The 12,167-nt window shown below is 40.7% G+C and overlaps 1 protein-coding gene across 1 annotated transcript in view; it reads right to left on the bottom strand.

Annotated features, from left to right (window-relative positions):
* The window catches only part of UBE2F (ubiquitin conjugating enzyme E2 F (putative)), a 54,387-nt gene that overhangs the window by 6,928 nt on the left and 35,292 nt on the right, over window positions 1-12,167 (bottom strand). The gene's annotated exons all lie outside the window — the stretch shown is intronic.

Here is a 12,167-nt window from a genome sequence, read left to right as displayed (position 1 = left end):
TTGTGCAAATCGTGCTCTGCTCAAGGCAAATGATGTTCAAATCAACCTGACCGGGTAGGTGAGGCACGTGAGGAACGCAGCTCCAAGAGCTCAGCCTCCCTGTTGGCACTGAAAACCCTGCCATGTGTTCCCTTTCCAAAGCAATCGATGTTTCCAAAGGATGCAAAGCACAAACTTTCCTTTTAAGCCACTCAGTTGCCTAAAGCATCTAAAACAAAAGCTTTAAAACATCTGCATTTCTTCCACATTACCTCAGCAAATCAAACCATCTGCAAAAGCTTAATCAACTTTGCTGAACCTGAGAGAGGCTCCATCCATAATCAAAGTGTTATGGAAGATGGGTAATGGTTTCTATAAATACTTGCAGCATTAGAAAAGTAATGTTTTTCCTATTTACATCTGTTAGCACAATTAGCAGCTGTGCTGTTGCTCATTTGCACATGCCATTTAATGTACTTTGTGCTCRCTGGGAAAAGCCTTCAAAGGCTGTAACGAGGACACAGAATATAAAATGGGGAGGCAATCCAAGAAAAACCCCAGTGCAGCTCTGTACATGCAGGAATGCTGCAGAAAAACAAAGATGTATTCTACCACGGCTGCCACGGTTTCAGCGAGAACAACAAACACCAAACAAGCTGGTTGGGGGTGCAGAGGAAGCGAAGGATTTACTGCAATAAATATGGAGATAAATAAATGCAATGACTCACAGGGAGAATTGTTCTGAAAAGATGGTTTTGGACTGGGATGGAACTGTTGTTCTTAATAAGCCATTAAGATGTAATCAGAGAGTAATAAAAACCCCACAACAAAAATTAAATGGCTTCCAAAAAAACCACATCAAGCTTGAAAGCCTTTTGGGGCTACATTCTTTTCCAGTGTGGTAAAAGCTTGGAAAACTGAGGTTAGCCAAAGGTGAAAATCTACTTCAGTTCTTCCGATACACCTTGTGGCTGCATTTAATTAAAACAGTTCTTCAGTGTTTCATAACCTCTTCAGAAGAAATCAGGGAAGAGATACTTGATTCAGTAGCCAGGAATAAATGGGAGTTTCTTATTTTACCTGAAGAAGGTTAAAAGCAGTGTCACACATCCATCACTCCAGTTTTGTGCTGTTATAAATAAAAAGCAGTGTTCTCACAAGCATTTGGAAACAGCTACTTTCCATCAGGACATTTCAGGATGCCAAGGGCTGGTGCAGGGTTGTCAATTTAAATAGGGGRACGGGGTTAAACCTCGTACTAGACAAGAACAGAGACAGATCCCAGAGCAGAGGAAACTCAACTGGCACAGCAAAGATGAGACCACTTGAAATTAAACAACACTGACTCAAATATTCTACAATGCAAACAACATAAAAAATGAGGTCCTCGCAATGTCAGCTTGAAGCAAACATAGTGAGAGGCAGCTCTGGGTCAGCTCCACTGCTGTCCCTGTCTTGACCAGTACTAAACAGCCCTTCCGCTCTCTACCCTTCCCTGAGCTAAGAGCCATCAACCAAATTTTTGACAAATTCCAAACAAGTTGAAAATAAAAATTATTCATTTGCATCCTACATTCTTGGACCCTGACCAGAAATCAAGAGCCTGAGAAGCTCCTGCTTTTAAAACAGCATTTTTTTACTGTTTCCATGGGTATAGAAGTAGCTGCATCACCTCAAACTGTTTTCTAACACAGGAGCACACAGTAAACCCTTGGGAACTCTTTACTGGATCACACAGTAAACTCTTGGGAACCTTTTTTTTTTCACTCTAATTTCTCACTACAAAAGACTGCAACCTCACAACCTTCACATCAGAATAATTCCAAAATCGTGTGGAAGAGYTGAAAATAGAGAAAGCCAGTCTGCAGATGAACTGAAAACAACTAAAAATAGTAAGAGGTAATCCAAGGAGACGTTATGAAAAGGAGAGCAGAATGCATGCAAGCAGAGCAGCTAGTGTGACAAAGTACACAATCTTACAATGAATTTTACAATGTCACTCTTTCTGTAAACCTTGAGAATTAATAATTCACRATGAAGAAGCAGTAGCTTCAAAGCCTTGACCTCGATTACTTCTTCAGCAATTTTAACAGCATGTATCTTTCCACTGTTGGGACTAGGAGCCAGCAGCACTGAAAATGAAAAAATCAGAGTTGCACAAAATCCCCAAAAAATTCATGTATGCAGCAGTGTGCCTACTAATTACTTCAAATGTGGCTAAATAGGGAAGAGAAAAAACGCAAGTAAAAATATGCAGATCTCATGATCAGTAGGAAGGAATGGAACACCCTGTGGTGTTTGAATAGTTGGTGGGTAGTTCCCTTTACCAAAATAAAGCCTCACTTAGCGTGCAAGAGCCTGGAGCCCCCAGACAGGGAATGCCTAGCACAGGCAAGAAAAGGCTTTAAAAAACACATTTAGCAAGCAAAGACAGCAAAACCTGACTGCCCACAGATTTGTAGACTCTCATCATGACTCCCCACACCCACACAGCTTTTCCTTGGCACTTTTCACCACCTCAGCCTGGCTGGCAGCTGAGGGTAGGGTAAAGCTCGGGGTCTGCTCTAAGCTGCTTGTGCCCAGGGAGCCCACCTGGAGCTTGCCTGGAGCTTCCTGCAGCCCAGCCTCCCTCTGCTGCTGCTGCTGACAGTTTTGGTGACAGCTACAGCAACTGGATGTAAAGTCCCTGCTGCTCCGTCAAATCTGATGGAAATCCATGTGTGTGTTTAAAAGCTATGGGGACTGAGATGGAAGCTGGCACGAGGGGACAGATGGATGGCATCACTACATAAGCTTCATTCCTTTGCCAAAAACCAAGACTAAAAGAAGCGAAACAATTGCTAAATGTTCACTTCAGTGAAGCTCCAGGAAAAAGTGAATCAGGACAGACCAGGTAAATGGGCAGTGAGGGGCACTAAACCTGCTGAAAGGCTGGGCTCAGCAGACCGTGATCAGTGGCACAACATCACTACAATCCCCAGAGATCCCTGCTAACGTCAGTGATTCTATAAAATACCTCTTGGAAACGTCTCAAGGATGAAGTGCTGAAAAACCTGAAGCTACAGAACAAACACCCCCTCTAATGTGATTCAGAACCATTTCACTTGGTCACGCTGGCCACGAGCAAGAAGGAACAGAGAAATGTTTCTATCACGTCCTTTAACTTGCAGTTGCATTAAAAACACAAACCTGACAGCTGCCTTGCCAAGTTTTCCAGAAGCTCCTTACTTTCATCATTATCCATAATTTTATATTTCTTCAAATTATTCTGCTGCTGTTACRAGACTATCAGACTGACAGAAGACTCCAAAATGATATGCAACTTTCATCAGAGAAGTGAAAGGATAGAAAACAGAAATATTTTAAAAGCGATGGTGGCACTGAGGGTGACAAATCTTTCCACACCACCAGTGACGCACCAAACACAAGAACATTTTGTTAAAAGGATAATTTTTAGTCTTGGGGTATGGAGGAGGAAAACATCAGGCTTGTCAACTCAGTATTTCCTTCACCCTCAGCTCCACAGAAACTCTTTTGTTCTACATCTAATTGCTATTATCTTGTATTTAAGTATATTCAAGACCACATCRTTTCGTTTATAATACATGCAGGGATTCCCCTCCTTTCCCTATCCAATTACACTTTTACAGTCAAAGAAACTTTAATCAAAAAATTACCTTGAACCTCAAGTGCTCCACAGTTCTGAATCTCTCCCCGCTTACAATAATTTACATTAATCACATTAAATTGACTGCTCCTAAGGATAAGGCAAAAACTTTCTTTTCACCTATTTTAGCAGCAATCTGTACTGTAATGCCTTGTTCAAGTTATAATCCTCCTGATGACAGCCTTTGTTTCTATTTTTAAAAACATGGCCATAGACTTCAGTCACACAAGAGAAAAATTCCTTTCAGCCCAGGAATTATAGCTGGGATTGCCTGTGGAATACAGGAAATGTACCATGAATGAGTGGCCACTCATCCTAAGCCACTGCCAACCATGAAGAGCAGCTCACCCCTGAGCAGCACAAGAAGAAAGGTTTCAAAACGTGGTGGAGACTCTTTTTGTCAGTCTCAGGCAGTGCCAGACGCTCCTCAGGGGAGGGTGGCTTATCCACTCAATTCTGACACTGTCATCGACTCAGACCTCAGTCCTGCACTGAGCTCCTTGCCAAACATTCTTTACTCTCTTTATCACAAGCCTGTAGGGCTGAAGTTTCCAAGATGTAAGAGAGAAAACCCCCAGGATAAGAGTCTCAGCTGTGATTGCAGCCGGTGCAGCCCAGTGCTGATTTAAACCACAGGCCAACCTCCGTTCTGACAACCAGAAAAAGGATTTATTGTGCAGGCAGATAAAGGAAAAAAAAAAAAAAAAAAAAAAGCAGAATGTCAAGATTAAAAAACTGGTTGCTTCTTCCCTTGTGTATTTTAGCTTATCTGTGGAATGGGAACCTTTGGCACCTGTAAGTACAAAGGGCAGCACAGCAGAGAAAAGTGGTCYATATTTACTCCTTCAAAAGCGAACTCGTCAGAGCAGAGATAAAACAGGTGAGAAGGGCTGTCTGTGTAGGAACATTACAGCAAGACTGAGACATGCAAGGAAAGGATAAGAAACAGAATGCAATTTAAATGTCAGRGTATGAATCCAGGACTGAGATGATCCAAATGAATGCCCAGCCTCCCACTGCTCTATTGTCCTACCCGGGGTGAATCATTTCCCTCTCCACAGCACTCCAATTCTCATCAGCAAAGCACCAAGTACCACAACAGTTCTCCATCATTTAAATTTAGTTTGGTCAGCCAGCAGTGCAATTGTGGGCATCAGACCCTATTCTATTCACACAAACATAAGTGTCAAACCCACAAATTCTAGAGTAAACCAAYATTAACCACTTCATGATACTGAAAATACAAAACCCACCTATTTTAGTTTAAACCCGTTTTTCAGTTTACAATAAAAGACACCAAACTTGTTCTTCAGTTTATGACAAAAAATACCAAAATGAAATCACTTACAATTACTATTAAACATTATGAGGAATATCAAGACAAGGTGAAAAGCTCAGCTTGCATGTAGCCAATRGAGGAAAACACCAAACTGCTAGTGGTAAAACATCAATTTTCATTCCTGATGAAGAAAGTAAAAGCCTTAAACCAAAGGATCATCTCCGTTGCCACCTGTTAAATCTTTCAGAGTTATCTACCTGGTTAAACTTTGCTAGCAGACATCTGTGAGTTTACAGCGAATATGAAATAAACAGAATATTCCAAATATGCCCAGACTTGATTTACTGTTCCCTCTATTAAATGTAATCCCCATTTTTTTTTTCCAGAGGGATTTCAGCCCAGGGGTTCACAGGCTCTATGCTACCAAACCACTCTGTGATTATGTGATATCACAAGGAAAGTAATTTGGAGGTTACATGATAAATGTTTTACTACAGAAATAAAGATCTCTCAAGACAGCAGGAAAAAATTTTCTGGCTCGGTAGCTTTTGTTACTGAATTATTCACACTCCTGACAAGGCAGGCAGGACATGATGACAGGTTCAAGTTTTGAGATAAGTTCCTTTCAAGTCTATCAGCACAGGGCTGGAGTCCATGGAAAAGCCCCACTCCCTGACAACACTTCACTTGGCAGCTGYAGCCAATCCCCTTTTCTCCAGTTACTCTGCCAAAATGAAAGCAGGGCTAACCAAGGCAGTATTTGAAGTCAGGCACCAGCAAGGTGCTGGAAAAAAATTCCAGAAAATTTTGTTGCTGATCTACCACTCCTTTCTGCCACGTTCAAAAGGTCAAACTTTGATACTTTGATTTTTAACCCCTTAAAAATAATTCAGCTCAAAGTGTTTGTGCCTTACGAGCACCTTGCATACCCAACCTCAGCACAACTGCTCCTCCAACACAATACTTTTTAAGACTACATGAAATTAAATTCAAGTAGGTGTTTTTGAAATAGTTTCTCTGTTCCAAGGCAAGTCTTCCAGCTGCCTTGARTCATCACTAAACTTTTGACATTTGAGCTTAAAAAATGATAATAGTAATTATCAGAATTCTTCATAGATCACTGTCATTGCTTGAATACACAATTTTTATAGGGCTATGTTTGGAAAAACTTCCAGCTGGCTGTGATGGGAAACCATTTGGAAGGGTGAAAAGTCTGACAAAAATAATGCGTGAATGAATTAAATGAGCATTATTTCTTAAAAATTCCTTAGGGAAGGCATTRGAGAAAGTAGTTTGCAATCAAAAGCCCTTGGACTGCATTCCCTGGATCCAATCCAACAAAGAAACATTCAGATAGAAACATGATATAAACTTGGGTAGTATTTGCTATTTGACTTTTGACCCACCCAAGTGCTTTGGAACACTCTGCAAAAGAAAACCGTTTCAACTGTTCTGTTTCTTCAAGGACCACGACCCATCATAGGGGCATAGCTATTGCACATAATTCACAATTTTCTRGAAAATAAAATGCTTGTTTAGAGCTATGTCTAATGCTTTTCACCACAAATAGTATCTTCTCTGAAATGTAAAGTGACAGAATGCAGCATCCACAAACCATGCCATTTTTTTGTATTTTATATACAAATGTCCTTTACAGAATCTTGGACAATTTTGGTAATTGCTATCCAAACAAGCTGTTTTGCACCCAAATTGGCCAACAATCACTACAGATCAGTGGATAATATTTCTAATTTCCAGGCAGATTTAATCCTCAAGGAATTAACCCAAAAGTAAACTGAAAAAAAAGCAGAATCTGAGCAGTTTGGAGGTAAGGAAGTGGCAAGGAAAAGACCTGATGTCTTCTGAACAGAAAGAATCCCTGCAGGAGCTAAATATTCAAATATGCCTTTGACATAAAAATGAAAACAAAGGCAGAGCAGGTACAGCAGAGAAACAAAGAAACTACTGTARTATCACTTAAATGAATTATTTTAAACCAGAAGATCTGAGGAAGTAACATAGATAATGAATTTCTTCCCCCCAAACTTTCAAGTTTATTTTTATTTTGTGTTAGTTTGCCAGCTTAGAGGCTCCAACACACCTGTGGCACACTGGCATTTATATCATGCTTTTCATTCAGMTGTATCAAAGAGCATTTCAAACAGACTGATCTACTGAGACCGGAAATTACATTAACAGAAGAAAACTAACTTCAACATGATCAATGACAAGAGATAAAGTAGAATCCAAATTTAAAGGCATTATTTAGTTTCAAATGCTTTTCTTCAGCTACACCGAAAAACGGATTTTGAAGGAAGGCTTCAATCTAAATGCAATTATGCCCTTATTATGTATAAGCACAGAAATAAAAARCCAGGAGGATAAAAGTACAGCTGGCCATGACATTATTTTGGAAGAGTCTTTAGAAGGATCAGATCTGAAATGACACAGAGGCAGCGAGCTCTGGGACTTTTCAGCTGTCTAAAGGCACCAGCAGWTCAAGGACAAAATTACTCCAAACTTCAGCAGAGATAAAAGATGCCACATCTGCCAGCTCCTGTATTTAGCACCCTGCCGAATAACTCAGAAATAAAAGCACCARGCTCCCAGATTAGTGTTTGGTAAGAGCTGAAGTGAGGCACAAGGACAGGAACCCCCTTCCATTTTGAGATGTGCTTCCCAGGCCACACTTAAGTGTCTGATATTAAAAAAAAAACCAAAAAAACAACTAAACCCAGAAGCAAAAAACACCCAGCAAGGGGGAAATCACTCTTGGTGAAGTTAAGTTTTGCAATCTCAGCTGGTTGCTGGGTTTTGGTAGCTCCAGAACTGAAGAGGCTGTGCTGGGCAGTTTCAGGTTTTGATGCAAAGGGACACTGGGGGGAAATTAAACTCAGTGTGTTCCCAAAGGAATGCCTAAAGATCTTCTACAGAAAAGCTGTATTTGTTTCTCACTTTCATTACTTACTAGCTGACAACCTTCTCATTCCATAGCTCACCTGTTCTCAGGAGTTACCTGGCCCAGGCACTGACACTTTGGTCAGGTGCTGCTGCTTCTTGCCCAGTTGYRCAAGGGSTTCATAGAAYTYCACACTGGTTTGGGTTGGAAGYTCCTCCAGTTCCACYCCCTGCCATGGGCAGGGACACCTTTCACTATTCCARTTTGSTYCAAGCCCTGGCCTTGGACACTTCCAGGGAARGGRCAGCCACAGCTGCTCTGGGCAAYRCTYGAGAAATTAGRRCYCTTTTCTTAAAATCCTGAACTGTTTGCTGTTTAAGGACTCTAAGAAACTGCCTACAATTATGAAAGGTTATAAAAACTCTTCAGYGAAATACGTACTCAGCAACTGTTCCTAATTATCAATGGAATTTCTAATGGAATTAGATTAGAGCTCTCACTGGTGAAGACAAGGCGACAGTCCTCAAGCAGTTCTAGGAAAGCATTCATCCCACAAGACTCATCAGAACAACCTCCAAAGACAACAAGCATGAGAGGAGGGACCGGGTTTTTTAAGCCCAGTTTCCCAAAGAAATGAGGTTATGTAGGGCAATTACAATCCTAAGAGGAAACCTTAAGAGGCAGCTTYGGATTCTGCAACACCATGAATTTCATAAATCCATCTCCACAGAAACAACCTTGAAATAAAACCCTTATTTCACCACCCAAAGAAACCTTTAATTAAAATTAAGAACAAGAATTGCAAAAGTCAAGCCAGAACCAAACCCCTCCACACAAACCTATGCAAAATAAATTCAGCATTAAATATTGCTTTCCAAGGAGGATGCAAATAAAATCAAGGCTCACTGAATTAAGTAAAAAAAGCTTGTGTTTAACGTGGATCCTTGCCAAACACAYCTATTCCCGTTAGATTTCTCAGCTCTGGTACTTCAGAGCTGCAGGTAAATATGATTAACTGTATTTTTACCTCAGACTTGCACAAGGGCACAGCATAAAGCACTGAATGCTGATAGATGGGTTACACTAAGATGGAAAGATTGTGCAGGGAAACAACACAGGGAGATGTTACTCAGTTTCTCCTACCACWGAAACAACTCCAGATCACATGGATGAAAAAGTAAATTGAGTGCTTGTAATCCGCAGGATGACAAAAGTTTGCTTTAGTCTTTTAAACTRCACCAAATACAGGGTAAATACAATTAAAACAGGACTCAGCATTATGGTTCTTGACACAGCAGGCTTAGGTGAGGAATAGGGCTAAGGAATACTCTGGAAAACCATTTCTCCTTTAAGCCACATGAAGCGTGCAATAAATCTTCTGTTCTGTGTTGTACATGTGGCTTTGAAATGTTTTTCAGCAAAAAGTAAACACCACTTACAAAAAAATGTAAGGGCTCTTAAGGATCCCAGCGAACTGCGATGTCCTGAGGTAGCATCCCAAAGCAACCATGACAGATGGAAAGTATTTCCTGGATTTCAGCTAACAAATCACAGASACAGTGCCCACAGCACCTCTGGATGAGGAATATACAAGTCCTGAAGCACTGAGCTCACTTGGTTTTCTACTGCCAAGTTCTACCCCTGTTGATTCAGCCCACCTGGCTGCCACAGAGCAAATCAGTAAAGCTCTATTTCTTTGCTGTATAAAAACCAGCAAATCCTACAAATTTTAGCACGATTGTTAAGTGAGTAGTCATTTAAACTWGCTCACTGCTTTAGAATTCATGGAATTTACCTGATTGACAATTAATGGCTCTGGCCATCCACATAATTACTGACAGACCAAACTTCTGTGCGAAATGCAGAGTGGTCTTAGCTCATTAATTAGTGAGAACTCCTTTAAATTCAGCAAGAAAACTCACAGCACCAAACTGCTGAGATTGTATCAGTGAGACAAGACTGAATATTGGGAAACTYCTCACTTAGTTTACACAGAGACATCAATCATGTTTTTATTCTGATTTATTGAGCTCTGTATCAAAAGAGGATGATTGCTTATCTTCCAGTGACCGTGACCCAAGTGCAGAGTGATGTGAGCACCAGGAATGACCAGCATTTGTGATGATGCTGATGACTCTGTCTGCCCGGATTTTTTATACAGCCTTCCAAAAAGTTACTAGCACCTGGCAAAGTGTGTGTGGGAGAACTGTGAGAATGACTAAAGCTACATAAAGAATCATATTTACTTAAAAAAAAAATCTGTAAAAATGACTTGGAAGTTGGAAAGAAGGAATTCAGTAATTCACAGCTCTTTCCTGGAGCTACAGGAGRTCCTGAAGGGCTGGAAGCTGAAACTACACTAAGACAGATTAATAAAGCTATTAATTATAAAACTTGAGCTCTGAATTTTCTACCATTTTACATCCTGGAAAAAGGCAGCTTTCCCCCAAGCTACAACTACATGCTCAGTTATAAACCACAGATTTAATGCAAAAATAGTGGCACCTTGCACAGGAAGGGATCATAACTGCCCCTTCCAGCTTGATCGAACATGAACATTCCCAGCACAGCTGCTTCCCAACAATCAGCAATAAGGATTTGCTAACTCTGATGTGACTTTTTCCAGGATCTGCGAGGCAGGAATCATTTGTGRTGACCTGGAACTGACCAAACCCCAGCCTCAGCTCCCAATAACCACAGGCAAGGCCTGGGATTAGCTGTTACCCTCTCAGGCAGCCAGGCTCAGCCTGGAATGTCAGCRAAGGAATGCCAGGATTTCAGATCTGAAGGGACAGCAGTGAAATCCTGAGTCATCTCCCCTAGGAGAAGCACAGGAGACAGCCCAAGGTCCKGCGGTTTGGCTGTCATCACACACTCCCACACTCCCTGGATTCCCCTGCAGGATCTGCTGGACACAGATGTTTGTGTACAGAACTATTTCTGCACATCTGTTCATATAGACAATGTACAGGCAAGCAGATCTATTACATATACACTGTTGGTATAATTCTATTACACATGGAAATGAATCTCAGAGGAAAGAAAACTAATTAGCAYTCCCACATTAATCCTATTGGGTATTGCAAATATTTTTAAGAGCCAGGGTGGGCCCACAGCAATCTCACTCCATAGCAAAATGTTTATATACAAGACATCTATGCCAGAGGGAGGCAAAAAAACCCAACTTAGGCTGCATTTGCAGCTTTTTCTCTCCTTGCATTATTTATTCTCTCCACAAAGGAATCACTGGATTTTTTTAATGTCACAAGATGCACAACAGAAAACCCAGCCCTACCTGGTGCTGTTATTATCAATGAAACACCTACACTAAGCTGAGATAAGCTCAAAAAAATTAAAATGACATAATACAAATTTTACAGATGCCTATGAGCCTGCTAAGAGTTTAATAAATAAAAAATGTTTGTTCCAAAAATATTTGTACCTATTTTGAGTGCTCACCTCTGGTTTTGAGGGAGCTSTGTCTTTTAAATCAGGGAACATTTTCCTTGCAGTGGATTCCCAAGATTTCCAGTTTCTCAATGAGGCTGAGAGGTGCAGGATAGCAATTTTAACCACCCAGGGCCGGGGGGTAGAACRGGATGGGTTTTAAGGTCCCTTCTAACCCAAATCATTCTGTGATTCCATGATACAACAAAACCACAAAAACTCCTCTCTTCCAGAGTAGGTTTCTAAATATTTTTTTCCAAATCCAGCTTGTGGTCTCATCTCAGCCCTGCAAACACTGACGAATACCAAAATAGCTACAAGATCTCATTAATCAAAAAATAGCTGGAAAGATGAACTTGCAATCCTGATATTTCCTCTTGAAAAAATGAGACAAATGAGTTGCACTACCTGACTGTATTTTTAATGAACTCTTCAAATCAACACTCACTTACCTGSAAGCTTTCTTCAACCTTAAAGGTTAACTTGGACAGAAGTGTCGGAAGAGTTTAATTAGAACAAGAGATCTTGAACATACTAAGTGTGAGCTCCATGTGCCTGAGGATTGCATCTGTATAATGTAACATGATGGAATTTTGGAGACAGACACAAAGAAGAAATTGGCACTTTCACTCACAGGTAAGCAGCACATCTCAGAGATGTTTCACCAAGCCACAAATCCAGACCACTTTTTGCTTTGCCCAGCCCACAATACACACATCAAAATTGGGATCAGTAAAAAGAAAACAAAAGTTTCCACTCCTGTCCTTTAAATTTGCCCAGATTTCTCCTGATTTATAAAAACATGCAATAAGAAAGAGCATGGAAAARGACTGAGAAAGATGAGATCTTTTCACAGGTCTTCTGAGGTAAAGGTCACTCATGTCACCGTGTCAAAC

The sequence above is a fragment of the Malurus melanocephalus genome, unplaced genomic scaffold (genome assembly GCF_030028575.1).
Source record: "Malurus melanocephalus ecotype Western Australia unplaced genomic scaffold, MMel_1.1 scaffold_20, whole genome shotgun sequence".
In the NCBI taxonomy this organism is placed as follows: domain Eukaryota; kingdom Metazoa; phylum Chordata; class Aves; order Passeriformes; family Maluridae; genus Malurus; species Malurus melanocephalus.
Note: the sequence above shows the minus strand (reverse complement) of the source record. Positions and strands in the feature narration are given on the sequence as shown.